The sequence below is a fragment of the Phacochoerus africanus genome, chromosome 1, assembly GCF_016906955.1.
Source record: "Phacochoerus africanus isolate WHEZ1 chromosome 1, ROS_Pafr_v1, whole genome shotgun sequence".
Lineage (NCBI taxonomy): Eukaryota > Metazoa > Chordata > Mammalia > Artiodactyla > Suidae > Phacochoerus > Phacochoerus africanus.
Window position 1 is genome coordinate 45,984,229 of NC_062544.1, and position 11,340 is coordinate 45,995,568.

Sequence of the window (11,340 nt, forward strand, 5' to 3'; positions counted from 1 at the left end):
CTACTCTTCAGAAAATCAGGTTTCCATGGCTTTAGAGAAGGCTGTGTTAGGCAACTGTGGTGTGTTCTTCCTCAGTTTTCTTTCTACATTCAGGAATGGGTTGCGGCCACATTGCTTTTTTTAGCCTGAGCCCAGCTCCATCCCTTCTCGAAAGTGCACCAGGAACTGGTAGGAGGAACTGAGCCAATGAGGACTTCTCTATGAAACCTCTGCTCCAGACCCCACTTCATGCCCCACCTGCAGTGGGCTTCTCAGGACCTGGCTCTGAACAGAGAGCTCTCAACACTTTTCCTGGTGGGCATAGCTATGACTCCAAACAAACCCCTGAAATAAGAGAGAGCAAAGGCAGGGCATCTTCTTTGCCAGGCTTTTGGTTTTGAGGCTATAACTGAGTGACTTTTAGCTCTAGGACCTCAAATTAAAATGCAGATTGCTGGTCCTGATGTTGAATTCTGGCAAGCTGGTCTTGTAGTCTTTGCATTTCCTGCCACTTAGCCTGGCACACCCACATTGGTAAGGTCCACTGATGAAGAACTGGGTTGTCTGTGCCTTTCTGTCTCCACAGCTGGCATCTTATTTCAGAGTGACTCCCTCCCACACGGGATACATGTCCCAGGGTCAGCAGCTACAAGGCCAGGCTTTCATACCCTCACCTCATGTGCCTTTAGATAAGACTGACTATTTAAGGTCATGGTTAATGGCTTTATTGCATGCAAACTCTTCAGAGAACAGGATATGATACGGCTGGAAGCTGATTCTGTGGTTGTTGATCATACAGATTACATGAGAAATCCCAATAACTGGGCTGACTTCTTCCACTTTCACTAGTAATAGTCTTCTCTAGGTTCTGGTAAATGTAATAATTAGCATAATTAGCAAATCTAGCTAATGCTTTGTTACAAATGCTTTTGTCGCAAATGCTTTGTTATTTTTCTGACACTTATCGTTTTGAAAAATCTAACACGTTTTAGTTGTAAAGATTAAAGCAATATAATAGAACGGCACTTTCCAGTCCCAAGTCTCTAACAGATAAATGAACAGTTTGATATATATAAGCATGATTTTATGCTTACATATATCATGTATTTTTAAAAATATAAATGGGATCACACTATATATATATTTCTCTGCAACTTACCTTATTATTTCATTTTAAGGTATTGGGACATTTTCCCATGTCAATGTGATCTCCCTCATCTTTTAAAAAACATCTATAGAGTGTTTTGTGTGTATGTGTGTCTTTTTGCCATTTCTTGGGCCGCTCCCGCGGCATATGGAGGTTCCCAGGCTAGGGGTTGAATTGGCGATGTAGCCACCGGCCTACGCCAGAGCCACAGCAATGTGAGATCTGAGCCGCATCTGCAACCTACAGCACAGCTCAGGGCAACGCCGGATCCCTAACCTGCTGAGCAAGGCCAGGGATTGAACCCACAACCTCATGGTTCCTGGTTGGATTCGTTAACCACTGAACCACGACGGGAACTCTAGAGTGTTTTACTATGTGGCTGGACTATGATGTATTTATTTAATTCTCCATTGATAGACATTAGGCTATTAACATTCATTTATTATTATGACCAGTATTACAATAAGCACCTTTATACAGTATATCTTCACACATATGTCTTATAATTTCTTTAGGATAAATTTCTAGAATTAGAAATATTAGCTCAAAAGTCATGTGCAGCAAAATTTTCAAATTGTAAATAGATTATCTTCCAGATGTTGCAACTGGTGTGAGAGTACCTATTTTGCCATACTGTTAGATCAATGAGTATCATCACTTTGATTACTCTGGGAGATTTAAGTAAATCTTGCTCTTAAAATTTTTTTATTTCTTTATTATTAAATTTAAGCAGTATCTTTCCAGATAATAGTGGTCATTTGTGTTTTATCTAATTGTTTAATTTTTGCTCATTTTTCTTTTGTTTGTTTTTTAACTGATAGAAAAAAGCAGTAAATATTTTACAAATATTAAACCTTTCTGATATATGTTGAAAATATTTTGTAATACTTCTCATTAGTTCCTCATATTGAAAGAGTTAAAATTTTATATACTTCTATAAAAGCAAAATTCAAAGTTAATCTGCTTTAATGTTTTTTGACTTTGTGACATGCTTGGAAAAGCCTTTTTCACCTCAAAAGTATGAAACTATTCTACATTTTCTTCAAGTATTTTTAAATGTAAAAAGAAAAGAACTTACGAATATTGTCTTTCATCATACACAAAATAAATTCCTCCCAAATGGATTTAACTCACTTCTTCAGAAACTAGACAGCCAATGATTTCAATGCTACATACTTTAAATATTAAAATATTTTTAAAAACATTAAAATGTAAAACATTAAAATATTCCAGTTATCTTAAAATTCATCTTTATGTTTTATACTTAAAAACAAATTATACATGTGTGGATTTTAATTTAGACCCTATATTCTGTTTCACTGATCTGTTTTTCCATACTTAAATCAAATCCAGAGTGTTTTAATTTCTGTGGCTTTAAAGTATGTTTTGATATCTGGGAGGGCAGATTTCCACTCATTAATCTGCTTATGCATTTATTCTTCCAAATAAAAGTTAGAATCAATGTAGATTCCCTAAACAAACAAGCAAAAATTTCTATTAGGGCTTTATTAGAATTGTGTTAAATTTATAAATTAATTTGAAAAGAATTGAAATTTCTATGAGATTGAATCTTCCTAAACAGAAATGCAATATAGAAATCGATTTATTTAAATCTGTCATGTTTTTCAGTAGGTTTTTTTCATGGAAATATTAGGAAAAAATAATTGTAAAAAGATCCTACTTATTTATTTATTTATTTATTTATTTATTTTTGTCTTTTTAGGGCTGCATCTGAGGCACACGGAGCTTCCCAGGCTAGGGGTCAAACTGGAGCTGCAGCCACCAGACTATACCACAGCCACGGTGACGCCAGATACAAGCCAGGTCTGCGACCTACACCACAGCTCATGGCAACATCAGATCCTTAACCCATTGAGCAAGGCCAGGGATGGAACCCTCATCCTCATGGTTCCTAGTCAGATTTGTTTCCGCTGAGCCACAATGGGAACTCAAAAAGATTCCATGTATAATAGCAAAAAACTATTGTTGGAGCTTTCTAAAATATTTATAAATACCTAAACTATTTCTGACATATTCATGATTGTTTGATATTTAAATATTTTTATTTTATCTAAACATCCTCCTAAATTCTCTCTTATTAGTTCTAATTGTTTTTGAGGTATAATCATATTGCGAACAATGACCACGTGTCTCTACCTTTCTGATATTTCAACCTGCCTTATTGAATTTGTTAGGACCTTCACAAAAATGTGATAATAGTATACAATTGGTCATACTTATATTACTTCTGATGGAGTGTACAACACTAGAGGTAGTGCCATTTAAGTATGTGTGTTGTCTGATGGTATCTTGTTAAAATGAGGAAATTCCTTCTATATCTGATTTTAAAATTTGTGTATGTGTATGTATAAGTGTGTGTGTATTTCATCAAAAATGACGGTGAATTTCATTGACTATGTAGGTTATAATATAGTATATATTATATAGTATGGGGGGGTTGCTGTGGGGAAAGAGAGGGGGAGAGAGAATTTCTTCAAGGTGAGGGGAATGTGTCATGTTATTTCACTTGAACTTGCCACTTATTCCTATCTTCTTTCCTCTCTCCATTGAGAATATCACAGTATTTCAGTTATTGTATTTTGCATCTCTTCGTGTTTAAGTTTTATATCTTGTATTTCTTTGCTTAGTGTTTCCTGTAAATTATCCATCTTTGCCTCCAGTTTATTTCCAATGTCTTGCATCATCTTCAGCATCAACAGTCCAAAGTCTTTTTCCTGCAGGCTGAGAATCTCCTGATCAATTAGCTGGTTTTCTGGGGTTTTTTCTTTCTCCCTCATCTGAGTTATAGTTCTCTGTCTTTTCATTTTTATAGGTTTTTGGTATGGTGACCTTTTTACAGATGATAGAGTTGTAGCCTCTCTTACTTTTGGTGTCTGCCCCCCTTGTGGCTGAAGTTGCTAAGGGGGTGTGGGGGGGGAGGCTTGCTGTAGGTTCCCAGATGGGAGGGACTGATGCCTGCCCACTGGTAGGTGGGGCTGATTCCTATCCCTCTGGTAGGTGGGGCTTTGTCTCTGGGTGAGATTAGAGGCAGCTGTGTGCCAGGGGGGTCTTTAGGCAGCCTGTTTACTGATGGGTGGGGCTCTGATCCCACCTGGATTGTTGTTTGACCTAGAGCTTCTCAGTGCTGATAGGTGGGGCCAGATTTTCCCAAAATGGCCACCTCCAGAGAAAGGCATGCTGCTGAGACCTTTGCCTCCAATGCCCCTCCCCCACAACAAGCCACATTCACCCCATTTTCCCAGGAGATCCAAGGAGAACTGCAGTCAGGTCGGACCCAGATTCCTATGGAGCCTTTGCTTTGCCCTGGGACCCAGTGCCCATGAAAGTCTGTGTGCACCTTTCAAGAGCGGGGTCTCCGTTTACCCCGTCCTGTGGAGCTCCTGCGCACAAGCCCCACTGGCCTTCAATGCCAGATGCTCCAGGGGCTCTTTCTCCCAGTGCCAGATCCCCAGGCATGGGGATTTGACGTGGGGCCCAGAACTCTCACTCCAGCAGGTGATTCTCTGTGATACAGTTCCTTTCTAGTCTGTGGGCTTCCCACCGGGAGGTATGGGGTTGCTTATATTGTGTAATTGCCCCTCCTGCTTCTTGATGTGGCCTCCTCTTTGTCTTCTGGTGTAGGATATCTTTTTGAAAGTTTCCAGTCCATTTGATTGAAGGTTGCTCAGCATTTGGTTGTAATTTTGTGATTTTCATGAGAGAAACTGAGCTCCAGTCCTCTTCTTCCGCCATCTTAACCCCATCTCCGGAGAATATCACAGTATTAAAAACCAGTTTTTTTTGTGTTACTGCATCTTAGAAACTGAGTTTAAACAGATAAACTCCCTCCAGATATGCATTCTGAGGGGATCAAAATACAACTTTGCTTCTTCTTACTCTTGATATAGTTTTCGTTTCCTAATCTGTAAAACACTGTAAAGCACCATGTAAGAATAAAGATGTTATAAATTATAAAAGTTAAAACATATAGCCTGTACAACAAAAACAAAACCCATTTTTTGGAGTTCCCTCATGGCTCAGCTAGTTAAGGAGCAGGCACTGTCACTGCTGTGGCTTGGGTTGCTGCTGTGTGAGTATGACTCCTGGCTGCAGATGCAACCAAGAATAAATAAACTTTTTTTTGGTGAGACAATAAACATTGAGTGAGTTCCTTCTTCTTCCCATTTTCCTTATATCTATTCTACCTGCAAATAACCTAAGTCTGTGTCTCTGTAGATCCCTGTATTAGCTTATTTGCCTGAACCAACTTGAAAGATATTTTTAAAAACTAAGTCAATTAATTCACTGAATTTTAATGGTGCAGAGAAAGTTTACCTACTTTAAATTCTTTGGTCAGATGTTTTATTCTGCCATCCATCCTATTCAATTATTATTCTAATCATTCAGGACTTTCCTCACTTGGTCTATGTTTTGAAAATTGAGTTATTTTTTTAAAATATGGTAAGTACCCTACTTTATCTTTTTTATCTCATCTGGAAGCTTCTCCCCCCCCCCCCCGTCTTTTTTTTTTTGTCTTTTGTCTTTTTAGGGCTGCACTTGTGGCATATGGAGGTTCCTAGGCTAGGGGTCGAATCGGAGTTATAGCCACTGGCCTATGCCACAGTCACAGCCATCCCAGATCTGAACCACATCTGCAACCCACACCACGGCTTATGGCAACACCAGACCCTTAACTCACTGAGACCAGGGATCAAATCCGCATCCTCATGGATACTAGTCAGGTACATTAGACACTGAGCCATGAGGGGAACTCCCGGAAGCTTCTTTTTCTAATCTCATTGCTCTGCCATACCAATATTGTTTTCATGTCTACCTTTTCAACCTTTTTTAACATTGTATTTGAACATTAATCAGGAATGGAAGAAAGGAGAAAATTTGTGAAAGGGAGGCTTCAAAGAGTTATTAGGTGAGAAGAATTGAGATACAGGTGAAATTTTCCTATTGTACTAAAATGTCTCCAGTCATTAAAAAGGTCCTTTCTGGCTCAGTTACTTGATTCTATTAGCTCTGTTTGCCTTTGGTATGAAAACATTTCTTCGTGGGAAATCTTACAAGTAGAACATATTAAGAAAGATGTGTCATTTTAATTGATAACCAGTATGGAGCTTGTATTCTCATATACTGGGCCTTCCCTTACCCCAACTCTATATTCCTGATCACTGTGACCCCTGGGGTTGGGAGACGCTACTCCCTAAAACTCCCAACAATCTGCAGAATATAGTGTAGCAATCACTGGACTGGATAGGCCCTGAGCTCTCTCCTTGTGGGCTGTGTGTCCATACCTGGTCTTACCTTTCCTCTCCCCGTGTCTAAATCAGACTCATCTTTTGAAGCCCACACCCTTGACTGCAACTGCATATATTTATATCCTCCTCTTTTGTTCTTTGTGCATTCTATTCCCTCCTGTGTCAACTTCCCTTCCCATCTTTTGTGGTCCTGAGGAAGTGTAGAATTCTCAGGTAATAGACTCTATTCTAGTTTGACTGGAGCATGGGACTTCTGAAGGAAAAAAGTAAGAAAATTGAATCCAGATCATAGCAGGTAGTAACTGTCTGAGGTAGTAGCCACTTAGTTCTAGAGTAAGAGAATTAGCAACATACACAAACATCAACCCACTTCTACATAAAATGATTTCATAGTTCCATTCCCGTCTAGCATTCCTGACTTCTCTGATCAGAGCTATTTCTGGCCTGAAGGCCAGGGATGGAGTGAAGTGGAGGAGGCAGGGACAGAGTGTTCTATTCCTTGGTCTGTTAGCTCCATAAAGTTAAAACCATAAAAAAGCAGTATCCACCCAAGCCTCTTTCCTTTGCCTCCCTGTGACATGTCTAAGTGGGTCTTCCATTTGCCACAGGATTGGGGAATCTGGAATCACCTTGAGTAAGCACTGAACTTGGCAGATGGTGCTTTTGAAATTTGGCTTCTCTTGGAATTTTCCTTACAGTCTCCATTCCTCTATTCCTGAATTTGTTTAAATATTCATGTAGCATATTTAACTTACTCAAAACACTTCCACACCCATAATATGACTTTATAACAACTTAGTAATGGAAGGAATTATCTTTATTTCACAAACAAGGAAATTGAGTGCCTGGCAGGTTAAAGGACTTGCTAAGATTAGATACCATAACTAATGTTAGTGGTAGAAGAGCGATGAACTGGGAGCTAAGAGACCAATATAACAAGTGCATGCTCATGTTGTTAACATGATTCTGTGGGAATAGCACCCTTCCTGTCACTGTGCCCACTGCCAAGTTAGCCTCACATCATCCTTTTGAACTCACAATCCAGTCAATATAAAAATCTCCACACAAATGTAAACGTTTTTGACAATACATCTTTGCTTCTCAAGATGTGGACCTGGGGGACACTGGACAATTTGGATGGCTTAGGAGTTGGCACAATTAGGACAGAATGGGTTTTCAAAGTTGGTTGGAGGCAAATAGGCCAATAGAAATGGTAACCAGATTTTTCACATCTAAAATACATTCCTAGTTAAAAAGCCCAAAGCAGCACAAGATGGAAATAAAGGTATCATGCCAAAACTCCAACCACCACAAATTCTGTTCATCTCCCTCAAAATCAGCTCGAGCAATGGGATAGAGAGTGCCTCTCAATCCCACCCAAATGCTGGGCCCCACCTTTTCAAAGGCAGAACTCTGGCACCTTTCAGAAGCTCCGCATTTGGAAGGGAGAAGCAGAGGTGGGATGGGGGGGCTCTGTGAGTACTGGGTGAGGGTGGGGGACCCGGTCTCTATGCTTAGAGACACTGCTGACGTCAAACCCTCACCTCCCTCCCGCTCAGACTGGAGTAAGCACACAGAAAACTCCCTTTTGCAGCTGTGTAAACCATTCTTGCTGAACTGCAACACACCCACTGCCCCCTACAGCTATTCCAAATCCAGTTTCATCGGCCATATTCAGAGGGAAATAAAAAACCGGTCTATTTTCCCAATTGGCCCCTTTTCAATCAGATGTGATTAAAATGAAGCCTGAAGTTTAAATGAAATACTCTTCCAGTTTATGCTCTGGAGTTTCCATGCTCCTTCCTCCTCTGATTAGGGCAAGCTAGCCAGCTGAGGCTTTTCTTCCAGTGTTTCCTAAGGAACATTCTGGAAAGTTGGCTCTAAGGTTGCATTTCTGTCTAATATGCATCTGTTTCAGGCTTCAGATGAGCCTGCTCATCCTCCCTGGTGGAATATGGGACATTAGGAGTGGATTCTAAAGCCTGGCCCTATAGAGGGAAGGGGAGGGGGCAAAGTGAATCAGATTTTCCCCCAGGTCTTATGAGAGCCCACTGTCCCCACTGGTCCTGCAATACACAGACCCTCTAAACCAGTCTGTGGGAGAGAAGGAGGTCATGTTGTTTAGTGGGAATGAATGGTGGACTCTGCACCTTTCAATGGATGCTCAGGTGGGAAGGGGTAAAATACCTCTTCTAAGTCCCTCTAAACTGTGTTCCTAAGGCTTTGACATCAAGAGTGGTGTTAGAATTAAGAGGTATGAACCACTCTGTATAAAATAAATAAGCTACAAGGATATATTGTGCAGCACAAGGAATGTAGCTGATATTGTACAATAACTATAAATGGAATATAACCTCTAAAAATGTTATGAATCACTATGCTGTACACCTAAAACTTATATTGTACATAATTTTCCCTCAATAAATAAACAAAATCATAGAAAAAGAGATCAGATTAGTATTGCCAGAGGAAGGTGGGGATTGGGTAATTGGATAAAGGTGGTCAGAGAGTACAAATTCCCAGATCTAAGATAAGTTTGTACTAGGAATGTAATGTAGTACATGGTAAATAAACACTGCTGCATGTTATATATGAGAGTTAACAGAGTAAATCCTAAGAATTTCTTACCACAAGAAAAACCAGGGTTTTTTTTTAATATTTCTTTAATTTTTTGAATTCAATGTGAGATGATGGATATTTCACTAATCTTACTGTGGTAATCAGTTTATGATGCATGTAAGTGAAATCATTATATGGCACACCTTAAACTTACACATTTCTGTGTTATACCTTAATGACACTGGATGAAAAAAGTGAAAAGAAAATATTACTAAATGAAAATTAATTAATTTTAAAAGATGTTCAAAAAAATTTTTTAAATTGAGACTTAAGCCAACGGTTTTGTTTGTTTGTTTGTTTATTTATTTATTTTTTAGGGCCCACCGATAGCATATGAGAGGTTCCCAGGCTAGGGGTCTAATCGGAGCTACAGCTGCTGCCTATGCCACAGCCACAGCAGTGCAGGATCTGAGCTGCGTCTGAGACTTACACCACAGCTCATGCAACGCTGGATCCTTAACCCACTGAGTGAGGCCAGGGATCGAACCTGGAACGTCATGGTTCCTAATTGGATTCTTTTCCGCTGTGCCACGATGAGAACTCTTCAATTTTTTTATTATTATTATTTTTTTAATGGTGTTAGCAGTTTGGGAGCAGAGGAAATGTGGAGTTCTTGTATAACTTCTAGTTCCAAGTGCCCTGCAAATCCCCATGGTTCTTGGGTGTGTACTGGAGTCATCTATGGAGATTTCTAGAAATATAATTGCCATACTCCAAGCCCAGGTATTCTAGTTCAGTAGGAAGGGCACTGTAAGGCCTTAGCCTTTGTGTAGTTTGAAAAGTTCTACAGTGATTCTCCTGAAGGTGGTTTCATGCATTTGCAAGTTTTCTCATCTGGGATATGTGTCAAAATCACCCCAAGGTTGGAATTCTGAAGTCACTGGAAAAGAATTCTTTTAAGTGGAAATCTGAAGTACAGAGGTAAGGAGATCGCTAGTTTAAAAAGACTGGAGGGTATCAAAACAGGAAGTATTACAGTACACAGGAGCAAATGCCTCATTTGTAGACAAACGAAGTAGGGCTGTTTTTTTCGAAGAAAACTACCAGCCCTGCTGCAAGAGTCACTGAATAAAATTAATTGTGCTCTAGCTGTAGAGATAATACCCAGCTGGGAGTGGAGAGAAAAAAAAGTTTGATCCCTGAAGTTTGAGCAGGTAGGTAATATTAGACCCACATCTCCTCAAGGAGCAGAGATCCTTGTGGACAAACACAACATGCCTCAGGCAGGACAGGAATCTGGGTCAAGCCGCTCCAACATTTTGAGTTCTCATTTCGAGCGGTATCAGACACCTTCCCATTGTTAAGACTTTCATTTATTTCTTCATTAAATATTATTGACTGCCGGCTATATGCCAGTTGCTCAATAGTAGCTTCTGGAGGAACAGTGACAATGCCACCGGAACTCTTTTCTTCTGATGATTACTTTCCTTGTCTTATTTTTACTTGGCCTTAGTTTTTCATTTAGACTTTCCACATGGTAGAGAAGTTGCCTTTTGCTGCCCATGATTTATACCCTTCAGCTTAGAGACTCCAAGAAAAAAAGGAGCTTCTTTCTCTTAGTATCAATCAACTATTCTAAGGGAAATTTTGGAAGGGCTCTTGCTTGAGTCATATGCTTAACCACGCAGATGATATTTTCCTTAGTGTGATGATGGTTGCACCAATATATTCATTCTTCATTACACATGTTTATCTTATAAGGTGACAGGCACTCCTTCCACCAAGGGCGAGGCCCTGTGTTCCCTCCTCTTCTGTCTGGGTGGGGGCTGTGATGGCTCCCACCAAGAGAGTCTTCAGGGCCAGGACATAAAAGGGAAACAGTTTACAGCTCACACACACACACACACACACACACACACACACACACACACACACTCTCTCTCTCTCTCTCTCTCTCTCTCTCTCTCTCTCTCTCTCTCTCTCTCTTTTTCTCTGGATACTCATCTTTAGAGCCCAGCCTCCATGTTGTGAGGAAGCCCAGGTCACACAGAGAGGCAATATGTGGGTACAGTAGCCAACAGTTAGCATCAACAAGAAGACATGTGAGTGAATGAGTCTGCACATGATTTCAGCCCCAGCCTTCAAGTCTTCCTTCTGTGACTGTAGACAGTGTATAACAGAGTACAAGCCATCCTGCTCTGCCCAGTCTGAATTCCTGACCCACAGCACCCATGAGCCACAGTAGATCATCAACTATGTTTTAAGTCACAAAGTTAGGTTTTTTTGTTTGTTTTGTTTTGTTTTTGCTTGTCAGGGCCACACCCTCAGCATATGGAAGTTCCCAGGCTTGGGGTGGAATCAGTGGTGAGCCGCATCTGCAGCCTACAC